Raw genomic sequence first — 16,343 nt, 5'->3', positions numbered from 1 at the left:
AATATTCAAAGCTATTCTTTACTTCTGACTTGCTGAGTATTATTGTATTTTTGATTGTTCTTTGACTTCTGAAACTGTCTTGGTATCTTTCACTCTGTCGTTGACTGTCTGAGGAGTGCAGCGATCTCTTTCCTGTCCAAAAAAAGTCAGAACCCTGCAATGATGGTTCATTGGACTGAGTTTGTGGAGAGCACAGATGGATTTGTGTGTGTATGGGTGGAACTGTTTTGTGGTGTGGGGGCAGAGAAGGGTTGGATAAGAGTCACTCTTGGTAAGAACTGTGATCGTAAAGAGCCTTTGATGGGTGAAATCTCATTAGTGTTAATACCTGATAACAGGAATCTGGTTTATACACATCCTTCATGGTGTCTCTTTAATTACAAACACACACACACACACACACACACACACGGTTGTACATCACATACATGTCACTTTTACTGGCTGCATCATAAAACTGTTATGGTGTGATCTATGCTTTGGATTAAAGGCACAAATGCTTAATGCTCAGTCATTAATCAAACTAAATATGGCTCTGTAAGTGGCCTTCTTTGGATTATCTATGTGCAGGATGTTCCTCATCACTTTGTTTGCATTTGTTTCATGTAATCCAGATAAAAGTACACAATCCTTTGTAGTTGCTTGAACACAGTGATTCTCAACTGGTGGCGTTTTCAACTTTTCCTCTCCACACCTGCATTTGGTTGTCATTTTCCTCTGAAGACATACAAAGTAAGACATTTCAGATGGTATCAGAAGAGTTATGGTTGAGAAATGTGTTTGCTGTGAGATAAAAGCAGTGTAAGTCTTAAACTAGCAGAGATAAAGCCCTGTTGTTCTTTGCATCATAATAACCTGTTCAGACATTGCTTCCAAAACAAACACTTCACAACACATTGACTGGATCAGTTTCATATTTTTTTTCCTCCTGTTTCAGTTTGGTTTCATATTGTGAAAAATCTGGTTTTGTTTCCACTCGTCTCCGTGCCAAGTCGCTCTCACAGAAATCACAGGGACTTTGGTGTCATTGGATGAATTCTATTGTTGAAAACAACTGATGTGTAGCAAACAGCAGGGTTTATCTGAGTCTGTGTCATGGAGGATTTAGATCCTAAAATTTGTTTCTGAACAAAAATTGTGACCACATGGCAGATCCAAACTATACAATCAGACTTTTCCTTTGTACGGCATTTCAAGTGAAAACATCATTTTTGCATTCTTTTTTGTTTCAGAAAAGTTCCGCTTTTACACGCTTTTGAAAAAAAAAATTTTTTTGCATTGAAACAGGAGAAACGCTGAAAACAAAGTCATTTTCATGTTGGGCCACTAGTGGGTGCTGCTGTTTGTTTTTGTTATGAAACTACACACACACACACACACACACACACACACACACACACACACACACACACACACACACACACACACACACACACACACACACACACACACACACACACACACACACACACACACACACACACACACACGCATGCAGAAAGAAATACACTTTCAACAATAGCAAGTACATGGACATTCATACACAAAGATGATGAAGTTGGAACGCTATTCCGGGTGAGTCTCTATTATAAAACTAGGAGTGACGCCACTCTGGCGTCTGCCATTGTTGTTAGTGTCCATCTACTCACGCATGTGCAGAAAACCTCTTTGCTATAGCTATGGTGTGCATGCCCAAGAGCAGCATTTCTGAAAAGTTGCGCTTTCCCAGTTTACAAGGACTCAAAGCGTTTTCAAAAAGTTCTACCTTGGGAGCCATTTTCTTAAAGTTGCATTTCTGGAACCCAAAACACAACGAAAGATTTCCATTTCCACTCGACTCTGTTGCTGCACGAACAGGGCCTTATTCTTTCGATTGTCTTTGGATAAGATAAGATCATTCTTTGTCGTCCCACAAATGGGAAATTACAGCGGAGATACCAACTCTATTTAACAATAATGTCTTAAAATATCCACACACAACAATACTAGGTATGTGCACGATAAAACTTTTTAGCATTACTCTTTCCCTTTTACTAACCACTGTATTTCTGATACACTGTTGGTACATTGTACACTTGTAATCGGGCAACACTAAGCACACAAAGAAGATTATGTTAAATAATAAACGTATAATGAGAGTGGATCTTTATCCCTCGTTTTCACTTGTTTTTGTGTGTTTTGTGTCACAAATCACTCTTGTGTGCATAATATATACCAACAAGACAACATGCAAATGAGGCAAAGACAAAATGGGGAAAAAGTGTTGAAATGTGAAACACTTTCTAAACCTATTTCTTCTTACTTTGCAAACACTGCTTGGGCCACACCACTCAAGTAAATTACCTCACTTTCGATTTCAGTGAATCGAGGTTCTTTTGGATCTTGACGTTGTTCCTTGTAATCAACCGAAAGGATTGATTTTAACTTAAAGTAATGGACTGTCTTCTTCCAAACTATTATTTTTCCGTAAAGTTGGAGAGTGAAGTTTGAATCCAGCTTCCAGCAGCTACTTCATCACAACTTCTTGTCATCATTACACGCTTCGTCCAGCCATCATCCAACTTTCTTCCAGACCCGTTCTGTCCAAGTCAGTCAAGGGAGCTGGAGCCCATCCCAGCAGAGCGATGGGTGGCAATCCAAGACCAGGGTAAATATTATTATCCCCAATCGGGGATATGTATCATCTTTAGAGAACAGTATTCGTACAATACGCACACAAATAGGTTTTTTTGCATGTTGGATCTGCACGTCGGTAAACCGAACCCCAGACAAACCCTGAAAATGGAGGATTGCTGTAGTCAGTCGGGATTGTTTGAGCTTTTTTCAAAGTTCGAGTTTTGCACAAATCATTCAATAAAAGTGTGTTTTCTGAAATGTTACATCAAATTATTCCATTTCTCTGTCCCTCACCAACAGACAAAGGACAAGGTAAGGAGAATTTTGGTAAAACAATGATAAAAAAATAAGCACATTAAAATGTTTCAAGTGAAAACACATGTTTTTTTGGGGGGGGGGGGGTTTCTGGAAATTTTTACATTTACACTGCAACGTTTTCAAAACAATGTCTATTTACACAGAAATGGAGAAAACAATGGAAAAAAAAAGTTTTCCTGCCTGACCTCTAGTGGGTCTGTGCATTCGTATGGACAGTCACTGACGTTGGATTGCTATTGTGTGTGACTCTCAACTGTCAAACAACCAATGTTTCAGAAGAATATGGACTGGGAGTCATGACAGTCCCTCACCGCGGTATTTTCACAAATGTACACTTTGGGAGCCGTTTTGAAAATGTTGCCTTTTCAGTCGTTCCGCGCTGCGGCGTCATGTCAATGGACACCCGAAACAGAACAAAAGTTTTCACTTCAAAATGTTGTCGTGTAAACGGTCAACTGATGCTTTCGCTTGTCGTGAGCAACTTGCACAACTTCCCCTTAAAAAAGTAGATAAATAACATTGCAAATATGTAAACAATCAGAAATGGTCTGCTCCTTACCCTGTTTCATAAATGTCTGTGTACACAATGAACAGCTGATATTCATACACACGTGTTTTGTGGCACAAAACAGTTTTAATTGCATTAGATGTTTAGCTTTAGATGAACTAAAGTCTAAAAATATATCAGGTTAAAGGGCAGATGGTAAAAACAATTTCTGCAGTTTCACTAACGTCTGGGCATAAATGGTTAAAGTTCAACACGTGCTTGTGAGAAAGGGTTGGCTTCCGTTTCTTGAGCAACCTTTAAAAGTACAAGCAGGCAGGTTGTGAGCTTTTTCACTTTCACAAAATATTTCAGTTGTTATGATTTCATTTCACAATGTTGCCGCTCTCTAAATTGATTTGGGAAGGCTCTGCCGCTACCAGCCAGCTAATGCTCCCACCGGTTGTTCTTGGCTTTTGGTCAAATTCCCGATGGATCAATTGACGACTCCCTCCTGCCGCCCTCCCAAACTGCTTCATGGCAGTGGATTAAAGGAAGAGGAAAAACAAACCTGAACTCCAGACAGTCCCACGACTGCTTCAAACACGGCAAACATTTCCTTTCTCTCCCTTGTCTCCTGCTTTTAATTTTTTTTATTTTTTTATTTATTTTTTTGGTGGCTTTTCTCTCTCTACCCCCCCTCGCCTCTCTCGGAGATGTAAATCCGTGAAACAGCAGGTGACACCGCAGCATAGCAGGATTGTGTATTTTTTATTTTCTTGTCTATTGAAATGAGCAGTTTTGAGGGAAAGTTCAGCACTGGTGCATCCGAGACTATCCCCAAATCCTAAATGTCAGTGTTTGCTGTAAGACAGAGGAAATTATGTCCGTGAAGGTGGCGGAGGGGTTTTGAATATGTTACTGTGAAAAAGACATCTGCATTCGCTCAGTTTGTAGGACAACGTGCCCAAACACACCGGTAAGGACACGACTGTGTTCTTGAAATGACATGACAGAAAAAAATAAAAGCTTTTTTTTTTTCCTTTTTTTAATATCAGTTTGTTGATCCACCCCTCCCTTTTAGCACCAAACAATCACTCCGAAGCAAAGCTGGCAACATTTCAGTCACACCAGTGATTGAATGGGGGCAAGTTGACTGGGTGAGCTTTGCAATTGTGGGATTAGCTTCTACTCATCTCGCCCGGCTCACTTTAGTTTAATTTAAACAGACATAACATGCTACCAGTAATTAAAGAGAGTGAACAAGCATATTATTTGTGACACGGCCAGTAAAGACGGCGAAGTGACCATGGTCCAGATGGAGAATGAGTTTACTTACCGCTTGCCGTACAGATGCAGTTTTCTTCAATCCATCGCAATTGATTGGATTGAGTGCATAGAAATGAGCACACTTTTCAGAAGCCTTACATTTTTTGTTTAAAATATCATTTTTTTCTTGCACTTGTGTAATATTCAAATTTTCGGAGACACTGAACTTTGGGTTTTCACTATCTGTCAGCCAGAATCATCACAATTTCAAGAAATAAAGGCTAGAAATATTCCACTCGGTCATGAGCCTATATCATATATGGGTTTGAATTTCTGAAATGTTTTGTCACTCAAACATATTAAACATTTTCATGATATTCACATTTTTTTTGGAGATGTACCTGTACCTGCTGCTTTACATAGTTGATCACATTCACCCATTCACACACATTCACACATCCTAGGAGGCTGCAGCCATGCAAGGCGCCGTCACTCCAACGGGAGCAGTTTTGGGTTCAGTGTCTTGCCTAAGAACACCTAAATAGAATCATATTGTGACTACACACAGGATGCAGCATAGTGTCCACAACATTATATTTTGGACCCCCAATGTTGACCTGCGTCACAATTGAGGTGCATTACATATTAACCAATCCACCTCCTTCAAAGCATTGGCTCATATATTGTATTTTGGCCTTTTAAGCCTTTACCTTCGTAATTACTTTTCAACCTGACTGCCTTTTAATATCTGCAGTTCTGACACCCCACTACCTCCCATCATCCTCTCTGTCTCCTCTGCACGTCTCTAAGCCTTAAGGCGATTTTGTCTGGTCCTCTGCTTCGGTTTCCTTTTGGTTTCCTGGTTGTCCTCTCTATATTTTTCTGGCCTTAGCTGACTGGTTGCCCATGTATAGTGGTGTTTAAGTGTATATCCCCGCTGAGCGCTGGAAGAAGCTGATATATGAGAAGCAGTTAGTGCTGCTCTCGGCCTTCTGGGGCTGTTAATCAAAGATACTGACTTTTTTTTTTTTTTTATGTCCTCATTTTACACCGTACAGCCTTCCCTGTTATAACAGTTTCAACTCATAATCATTCGATTTTGGGTAAGTGAGAGGGAGAAAAAGAGCTGTACATTTGAATCATTTTTTAATCTGTGTTTTTGTTTTTTTGTTTGTTTATCTTTTGCAATTAATCAAACTTTCTTTAAGAATACTTTTAGTACAATAAAATGTAGCACAAAATGCTTTGCAGGGTAGAAATGAAATAAAAACACAGACCCCGCCCACTTTCTGCCAGAGATAAGAAAATTAATAGATAAAAATCCTACAATAGGTAAAAAGGGGACATTAGTTAAAAGCCCCATTAAAACAGACTTGGTCTTGAGCCTGCTTTAAAAAGACATGGACATTCTCTACAGGCCTCGGGTTGTGGGTGCAGCTTTTACATGACATGCATTCCTGGGCAGAACGCACAATAGGTTTGTACGTTGTAGGACGTGAAGAGCGTGATTGGCTTAAAAAAATTAAAAATACAAAATCACTGCACAAACAAGCTTTGGTCAGTTCTGTGTGTGTCAGTGTAGTGGTAAAATATTAGGTATTATGTTCAGCATAGACAGCAGAACGTGAGATGTGCCAGCGCACACCTCAGAAAAGTGCATGCATCGACAAAATGCACACATCTAAACAATTGTTTTACTTCTTCAAGTCATGAGTGTAGATCATGTGGACCTGCAGGTTTCATGGGATTTTTGAGGTCTATTTTTCTTTTTTGCTGTTCAAAGAGAAAACTCTTTTTTTTTTCTCAGCTTGTAAACAATTTTTAGTTTGCCTTAAAATTGTTGCCATTTAAAAGAATATTGACAAATATTTCTGAAGGAAAGTCTGATTTCCTAGCTGTTTGATTTCCCAGCTGTTTAGAGAACTAAGCTCTGCCTTTCCTCCCATTGAATATATCGAGGGGTAAAATCATTACATGTTTGAATGAGTCAAAAGTTTTGATATTACAAGTGCATTGCCCTGAGACAAACAAGAAGCTGTGTTTTTTGACTCTGCATAAAGTGGATTTAAGGTGGTTTCCACGTGCATTTTAGTTAATACATCAGTGGGGTGCCCCGCTGTTCCTATTATGTTTACTTAACTATGAGTAGGATGGGTTAATTGCAAAGAAAGAATTTCACCAAGACAGACAGTAAATTACCGTGAGTTGTAAGTATTGTGGACGCTGCAGTTGGGGACACGTGGCTTGATTTGTCTTCTTACTTCGTTAAATCGTTGCAAAAACACAAGACACTTTCTGGAATCCTATGTGGCCTATGATGGCTTGTTTTTGTTAGTTTGCATGCATGTTCGTCAACATTTGTTTTCTGGATGCAGAGTTAGAAAAAGTATCATTAACTTAAATAGAAGTATTGATATTTGTTTAGAAATAGACCATTGTAAGTGGACATATTGATTAAAGTAAGAAAATACAGTTTTTTTATTGTCCTCAAGTACAAAAGTAAAATGAAAATGGGATATCACATGTACTTTGACGAAGTACAAATACATTATTGCTTCTTCCGTCAGAGATGCTTCATATGCAGATTGAGAAAAAAAAAAAGTGGACTTTTAGAGAAAAAACATTTATTTTTATTCACTGAATTTAAAGATTTGTTGTAGAGTATATTGCTAGGATTAAGTGTTTGGACACAAACCGAAGCTGTCAAAACTGAGAAACCAGTGATGATCCACATTGACTGATGGAGCCTCTGAAAAGAGAAAAAAGATTGCGTGAACACACCTGCTCTACCTACAGAATAAAGTTCAGGAGCTGCATGTGTCTCTTGTCAATGAATCTTACATGGCCTTTAGGATATAAAGAACAGTGCAGGCTACTTCTGCTAATTTCCTCTGACTGATGAGATAGAGAAGAGGATTAATCTGGCGAAAGGCCCGAGTTTGAACATTATTGTGACGAAACACTGTCCCTCTGGAGGTCTTGACCTGCGTCTTTATTCTGTCAAGTGCTTGGAAACCATGTGGGACACATACTGTGATTGATTGTTCAGAACCATCCAACATACCGAATGCTCTAATGACATCCGGAGCTCGAGAGTCGTGGGGTCAAGAAGCAACCTGCAGACTTTCTCCTCACTAGAATTGAAACTGGGCTTTGGCAATAGCAAAGACGCGTTGTTGGAATGACACGTCGAGCCATAACCTTGTTTTGACCTCTTCACTATTGAAGTCGTGGTGAATCGGTGAGGATGGCTTTTTGAACCAGAGTTGGCACCCTGTAATGTTGTCGTCCTCTTCTTCAGGGTGGAGTTGAATTGATGCAGTGGAGAGGTGCAGGTGCAGACGCAGATGGTACTAAAGATTGGCACATGGACACTCTGAGAGGCGTATCACTCAATCTTAAAGAAGATGGTGATCAAATCTTAACTCAATCAATATGTAAACTGTCATTTAGTTTGAATTATTTGAAAATGGCTTATGAGCCGCCCGCTATTGCAAAATCTATCTGGTAATAGAGTAAAAGTCGTGTTTTTTTATGTCGTAATCTCTGAAACTTTACAGGCTCTTCAGGTAGAGAGAGACTGTTGTGTGTGTCCGCCCCTGTCAGGTGACCATTAATCTGGGTAAGACATCTGTGCTGACACAACACTACAGCTCCTGCCGACCCGCAAGCATGTGATTAAACACACACACACACACATACAGACCATACATGTGACTCCGCCCCCAACACGCGCAGTGTGACACTATTGGTCCGTCTATTCCAGTCAGTCCACCAGACCCCTTTTAAGATAATTGGTTCTCCAGTGGCGATGCAGGCAAACCTCATTACAGGTTTTTCCGACAGTCATTTCTGAAGATGGCCTCTTTCTTGTACTTGTGCACCAAAAAAATGAATAAATAAAAAGGTTCTTTGAGGTGACTTTTGTGGTAAAATCACAAACCGCAGCAGAGAATATTCAGTTGTAATGTTTTGTCCAAAAAGTACGCAGAGATGCTTATGCAGGCCTTAGTAATGCTGAGAGTGGAATTGAGTACATTACTAATCCAAAAATACACTAAGATCCCGTTTACATGACAAAGTATCAAGTGAAAACGCATCATTTTTATGTATTAATTTTTAGAAACCTTTTTAATTTAAACGGCAACATTTTGAAGACGACGCTGGTTTACACGGAAACGGCAGAAGCGCTTGAAGAGATGTAGTTAGCATATAGGGAGACGGAGACGGTGTTTTCTAAAAAAGTTCCACCCAAAATACACTGAGAACCCATGTACCTGACTTTTCAAGTGAAAACGCATCGGGTTTTTTTGCATTTTCAATTTTAGATAAGTTTTGTAAAGATCCACCTTGGATCTAATTTTCAGCAATGTTGTTTTCAGCGGCTCTGACCTCAGTTGTTGTGTAAGCCAAAATGTCGTATTAACGGATCCTGATTCAACATTTAGGGGTTTTTCGGTGTAGTGTTTCCATGTTGTTCCTTGTGACGGAGCGCTCTTGAGCGCACCGTCATGCCCGGAGCGGTGCGCCTTTCCTCTCCGCTGGCGGAGAGAGCCGGTGCTGGGAGCACGCGCACAGCGCTGTCAATGTTGTTGTAAAGATCAACTCCAGAAACTGTTTACGGGGCCCTGGACATGCTTCCCTGCTGTAGGCAAAGGAGGGTGCACACTCTTTGCCTACACGTCACACACACACACACACACACACACACACTCCCACACAAACACACGCTTACCTGCGGCTGGAACTGTCAAACCGAGGTACTTCCGGGTTCTCGGTTAAGAGCGCCTAGTGGCGCGCAAAAGAAACGGGGTTATACCATTATAGTGCGTATAATTGGTATATCCTATGGTAACGGGCTTAAACCGGCCTGGAGAAAACCGGTATAAAAAGGGCTTTCTCTATGTACAATTATGTGAATGTTTATAATTGCTTGCAGAACGTTTGTTTTTCATTTACTTATATTGTGTAAAAAAACCCTGTAATAGATAGTTGGTTTGCCCGAGGGAGGGGCTTATCGTATAAAGGAGAGCTCTGCTCACTTAAACGGGGCTGTCGCTGAGCCTAGGAGTATGGTGGGTTGTCGAGCTGTGAATAAGAAAGTCAATGTCCTCTACAGAATTATTTGTTTGTTTTGTTTGTTTGTTTTGTTCTAGTTTAAATCCTGCACTGTAAATATGAGCACTTTGGTGTAAATAGAAACCACCCCAAACTGCAGTTTGCCGACTGGCCATCATTTTTTGCATCGTGTTCTCTTTTTGAAAACTGGACCCGTGACATTCCTGTTTTTTTTTTTTTCTTTTTTACTTTGCTCCCTATACGTGTTTGGAGAATTGGTGACCCTGAAATGATTTTGGTTTATTTAAACTTCTCTCTGTGTTAGCCCTTTTGGTTGACCGGACACTTTTCCAGGGTCCTTGCCTTTTGTCCAGTGCCAGCTGGGATTGGCGCCGACTCGCTACGCCACCTAGTTGGATGAAGCGATTATAGAAGATGGATGGATTGACATACAGTAGATATTTTCAGAGCAGTCACAGAAAAAAATTCTGTGAAGTGCCTCTTTAATCACATGTTCCAAGTGTTTAAATACCACTGAATTAGCTCAAAAAGGGATGAGGAAAATCATTTACTCCGAAGCCAAGGAGCAAAATTAACACCTGCCAAGCAACAATGGCCTCTAGACTTTCCACCTGGCACATGCATTATCGCAGCAATTGTGCCACTTTGGCACCTAAACTAAAAACTGAATGATTATGCTCTGGAGGATTTCCTTCGTTTTATCCAGTCTGTATTATTCTGTGCGCAGCAGTCATATGAATGGTCACTAGAGGCCAGACCACTACTGTTTATTAGTTACCAGTAGTCTGTATGTGGTGGCTTTTTGGAATATAAGTATGTCTTTGTGTCTAATTAGGAATCGCATTGGTAGCATCTTGGTAGCATCTGTAGATTGTAGCATCCACCAGTAATCCACATCCAATTCACAACACATGGTTTGTTGATGACCAAGACTTTAAAAAGGACAAACTGGCTCCATAACCCATCATTCAGTTTGGTAAACCAAAATCTTTATCATTTCTACCTCCATCATCTGATCAGATATACTATTTGTAAAAACAAGGCTGACCTGATGATTTTCATTGATTCTTTGATCATTAACTTCATCACTTTATGCCTTGTTTAAGAACTAAACAAAGGTCTTTTTTGCCATATAAATTACACAGATACTTACAGCGTCAAGACCGATCAGAATCAGCACTCCTGTTTTAAAATGTCACATGCGTCTCCTTTCTCTTTTCCCCTTCCATTCTTATTTTTGCTCGTCTGCTCTTCAAAGGTTGTATTGTCAAGCTTTGTATTATTCAGTTTCTTTCGACGTCTTTAGTTTTGATCTCATCAGCTCATACCTCAGACCTCCCGCAGCGGCTTTCCCGTTCTCTACCCATCCTCTAGCGATCATTATAGACGCTGCGGTTTACGACTGTCTCGCCATTTCAAAAAAATATCAAACAAGCGATTGTGTGCTGAAATTACACAACAGCTCAATTCAAAGCAGTACATAAACCCATCCATCTTCCATACCGTCCCAGCTGATGTGGGCTTTCGTATTGCTTTGGGCTACCCCCCATCACATCACGGATCAAACACAGCGAGACAGATAATCAAACACACATTTACACCCGAGGCCAATTTAAAGTCACAGATTAACTTCATATCTGTGTATTTGGACTGTGAAATGAAGCCAGAGAAAACCCAATGCACGGGTAGAACAAGCAAGCGCTGCCCCCAAATCTAGAATTGAACCATGGATATGGTCACTGTGAGGTAATATAGTTAACCATTACAGCGCCACCCGGTGCCGCCGGTAACTGGTGAAATAGATCATTTGGACAACGTTTAGTGTCAATTTCTTTACTTTCTTACTTTGCAGTGTATCGACCACCAATGCAGCCAACAGTTGAAAAAAATAAATACATACTGAAATATACTCAACGCAGAAAATGTGTCCTGTTAAATAGAGGATTTTCAATTAAAGCAACTGTTTGCAGATAATGTCAGCGACTGTTTTGAGGGAAATCTTTGCCCGCAAGTCACTTCCTGAATTATGCAAAGCATCAGGAATTCAAAAACTACAACCTTAGGCTGTTCGCAGCATCAGTCCTATACGTGTGCATACAAAACTATCCCAACATAATGAGGGCGCCAACGTCTCGAGATGAACAGGTTATTTCTGCTGCACGGATGTGAGATAGTACATTTAGGAAACAGAATTGAAGTCCTTCTCAAGCTGTGCGAGGAAAAATATCAAGCCTCTCGTAGTTCTCCATCTCTACTCCTGTCTTTATTCTCATTTGCGGTTTCCTCCTCACACTTGCATCTTTCTCTCACTCGTCATCCCGTTTCTGTTGTGTTACCGCTTTACCGTTCCTTTCACGTCAAGACAACATCACTTCCTGTCCTCATCATTTCCCTCAGTGACTCCTCTCTCGTCCTTCATGTGACATTTTAAGGGTAAAAGTTTACAACTGACATCCTTGTCAAAATGAGACCTTTTCTTGCCGTCATCCTGACCGTCCATACCTCCTGCAGAGGAAGCACGGGAATGCTGACAGGCTGCCGAGGGTGTGTGTATACATGCGGTGTAAGGAATACACAGAAAGCTCCTTGGAGACTGAAATCTACACACTCAAATGTATTTATTTTTTTTTTTTAGCAAAACTTACCATATGAATCACATTTAGAAATATGTATCAAACAACTGGCATTTCGTAGCTCCAAGGATGGCAATGATGGTATTACTCCTGATGTGATAATCTGGTCAGATTAAAACAAAGGAAAAACTGTATTTTTGAGATCATAATGTGGCGGTGCTGCTGGGTGTGAGGGAGGGCCAAAGGTGGTTGATATTGCGAAGGTCAAAGCATTCTGACATTATTGATGCGGGCATGAAAAACTAGCGTGATTTATCATATTCACAAAAAAACACATTTTTAAAACTGAATTTCTACACCAAACTTGAATATAAAGGCTATTATAGAACGCAGTTGCATACACAGATTAACTTTGTGTTGAGTCGGGTTCATGGTGACCTGTGGATGGAATTTATTTTAACAACGCCGGCAGAAAAAAAGATTGTTTTGGCTGGTGTGGACTGGGAATCAGTCACTAGTGAATGTGTTTAAAACTTATAAAACTGTTTCCCCCCCCACCAAAAGTTGGTTGTAATCAGTGAGTCAGACTTTCTTTCCGGTTGCCACAGACCTCTTCAGAGAGTGTAGGTGTTGATGTACATATGCATAATGCTTCCGTCTACCTCTTATAAAAAAAAAAGTCAGCTTTTACCTAAACGAACAGTGTCAACACGGCAACACTAAACAAAGCTGCTCTTTCCTACGCTAATTCTGTCTTTTGTTGCTGCCCTTTGGTCTAATAACTCATAGCTGCTTTATGCTAATAGGCTCATGGCCTTTTTATTCAAGAGCACGGATAATATTGTTATACCCTTTGTATCTAATTAACATGGCCGTGACTGTAAAAGAGCTGCATTGACAGAAACTGAGAGGAAACCTGATGAGAGGGTTGTCTTCACACTGTGTCTATGTGTGTGGGCTCCATACCGGCTTGCATTTGCATTTGAGTGCATGTGGGTGTTTCCTTCGAGTGTTGTGTATGTCCTCGACTGAATGTGTGGGCTGAAGGAAGGCCATTAGATACTACGGTATTTCTATCTGTCAGACAGTCATCAGATCCATCCCAGACTGATCGCATAATAGCTTACCAGGCTTGCAGTGAGAGGAAACAAGAGACGGATGCTTAAGTGGTTCGAGTTAGACATTAAGAAAGTGCCATTGTCCCATTTGTATCACAAATAAACTCTTCATTCCAGCAGATTCAGAAGAGAACTGATGTTTATCACATGTATTCTCTTTAAGTAAAGAGGGTGTAGTTTTTTTCTATTATGTAATCAAATGGGTATGAAAAAACCCGAGGGGAATGTAGTCAGATAAAACATTAGCAATCCTGGTTTTTGATTTCAATGCAAAAGGCCCAAAATGTAACAAACTGCACTGATGCAGAGACGTCAAACACAGTTTAGCTCAGGGGCCACACACACGGTCCGATCTCCTCTCGAGTGGGCCGGACTGGTAAAATACATTATATGGGATAAAAGTATTTATATTTTCGCAAAACTAAACAATTAATACCCAAAATTATTACAATCTCATCATAAAGCCAATTTTAATGAGACCTTCTGGTGCAAAAAGCAATGAAATGTCAAAAAGAAACTTCTCCCATAGCAGTTGCATCATGCATGTTTTTACACAGTCACCCTGACAACATGGTTGTGAGGCTAATGCTGGTTTGCATTTTTGCAATGAGGCAGCGATCTTTCATGGAAGCGTCATCGATTTCTCAGCTCGGGTCTCAGTGTTGGGCTGTGTCTGCTGCTCTTAAGAAACGGGTTTATTAAAAGGAAATCTCTTGTTTTCTTCAAACTGTTTTACAATTTGCTTGGTATGTTTGACATCCCTGCACCAATAGATCAAGAAACCACATTAAAAGATTGTGTTCATTACTCTGGACTTCAGTCATTTTTATGGACTGGTGACTTGTTTGGACTGCCCATTCATTAGAAGGTATGCAAGTCATTTGGCCTCAATAACACCAGATGGAAAATTATTTAAGTGTGACACAAATGTTAACATGTACTGCCAACCAGAGTGTTATAATGAATTCATAAACTAATTCCGGGGGGTGTAAAATTGTTTTGAGTGATTATTGCAATAGCTCAAGGGAAAAAAATGGGTAGACTGAAAATGAAACTTAGATTTTAATTAAATCCAATTTGTCTGTTTAACAACAACCTTTAATTTGAGATGGGTATAGCAATTTAGGACATTCATTTAACTAATGATATCTTTTATCATGTTCTCACCATTTTAATTGACTTGTGTGCCGGCAGCTTGTTACCTGCTCTGACCACTTTGAAGCCACTGCTGCTCCACAGCTGGTTATGATGCCCCCTGGTTGGAGCTGGGCCGACTTGGGAAGAGGCTTCGAGGTTAACCCAGGACTCATCGGTGAGATTATTTCTCAGTGGGTCTGGGAGCAGCTCTGTGTCTCCGCAGATGAGTTGGACGAAGTCAAAGGGGAGAGCAACACCTGCGGGACTTTTTAGCTCTCTAAGCCACTGTGACCTCATCTGGGCTGAGCCAGGAAGGATGATGAAAGAATGGTTAATGGTAAATGGATTCACTTGTTCAACTGCACTTCCACATAAGTATGTGGGGGAATTACAACAGGAAACGTACACCAACAGTAACACTGTATTTAATGGTGCATGGTTGAACTGAGGGGTGGTAAGTATGAAAGTACAAATCCTAAGGAGACCATTTTAGGCAAATGTGCAGACCGGCCATCTGGGAGGATTTAAAATGTTATTCTTCTGTCTTTTCTAGCCAGAGTGGATTAAAAAAGACACGTTGTTTGTCAATGACCATAATGTATTAAAGCCATTCATGGCAAAACGATAATGTATTATTGAAGAACACATGCTCAATACGTTTTTTTATACAGGGTCACCAAAAGTGTTCTTACACCTGGCCGTGGTCATTTTTCAAGTGCTGTCCAGGGTAGGGATTTACTGATACCACTTTTTTTAAAGGACAAGTACGAGTTGTCAATAGAGACTACCAGTACAAATACTTAACAAATGCCATTAGGCCTAATTCAACTCCATATGCAAACAATACATGAAGGCGATGCATTGCTGCGAACCTCTTCCACACAGCCTCTATATCAACAGTACACACACCTCCAACTGCCTTCAAGGCTCCAGTATAGTAGTGCATGTACAGTATGCATAGGGCAATGCATAGGGTATATCTACGCATTGACCTATGCACACTGTACACTGTGGGCCGAGGGACCGAGGTTGCTGCGTGCCACACACACATATGCTCCAGCTCATCGAGCTCACTCTGCTGGTCCAAATGTCACTGGCGATTAAGTTGCTGGTACAGAAACTATTTTTCACCTCCTTTCGATATTTTGGCAAAACATAATATGTAGTACTACTGTAGTACTTACTTTTGTTATCATCAATATTAAAAAAAAAACAAATCGTGGAAATCACTCATCCTCTCTCGTGTCTCTGCTGCTGACAGATGACGTCAGGTAATACTTGCCGGATTAGAACAGGGATTTTTTTTGGAGTATAAGTACTCCGTGCAGTATCAGACCTACTACTGGTATTGGTGTCATCCCCTTGTCCAGGGCATGTGGGAGGGTTTTATGATTTCATGTAAGTTTCTTGGTTTCAATGTAGTTCCAGGGATTATTAAGAATCTATTGACATTTTGCACAGAATACTTGCCATCCCTCACTCGGCCTCTCTATTGCACATTTTCTATGCTACCACCTCAGGAAGGTAATATCAGTAGTACTGAGGGAAAGGTAAAACACCAACAATCAATCTTTATAAAGAAACCATTCATTCTGACTGCTTGGAAACACCTACCATAAACTCTGGCGTAAACGACTCTCACCCCTTCAGCAGGAGTCAACAACTTACAGTACTGCGTGCTACGCTGGGTGGTCCTCTGGGTCTTCACTAAGTTGGCATTTATCTAAAACTGATGAGTCCCTATGGGGA

This window comes from Lipophrys pholis (genome assembly GCF_963383615.2).
Source record: "Lipophrys pholis genome assembly, chromosome: 12".
Taxonomy (NCBI): domain Eukaryota; kingdom Metazoa; phylum Chordata; class Actinopteri; order Blenniiformes; family Blenniidae; genus Lipophrys; species Lipophrys pholis.
Note: the sequence above shows the minus strand (reverse complement) of the source record.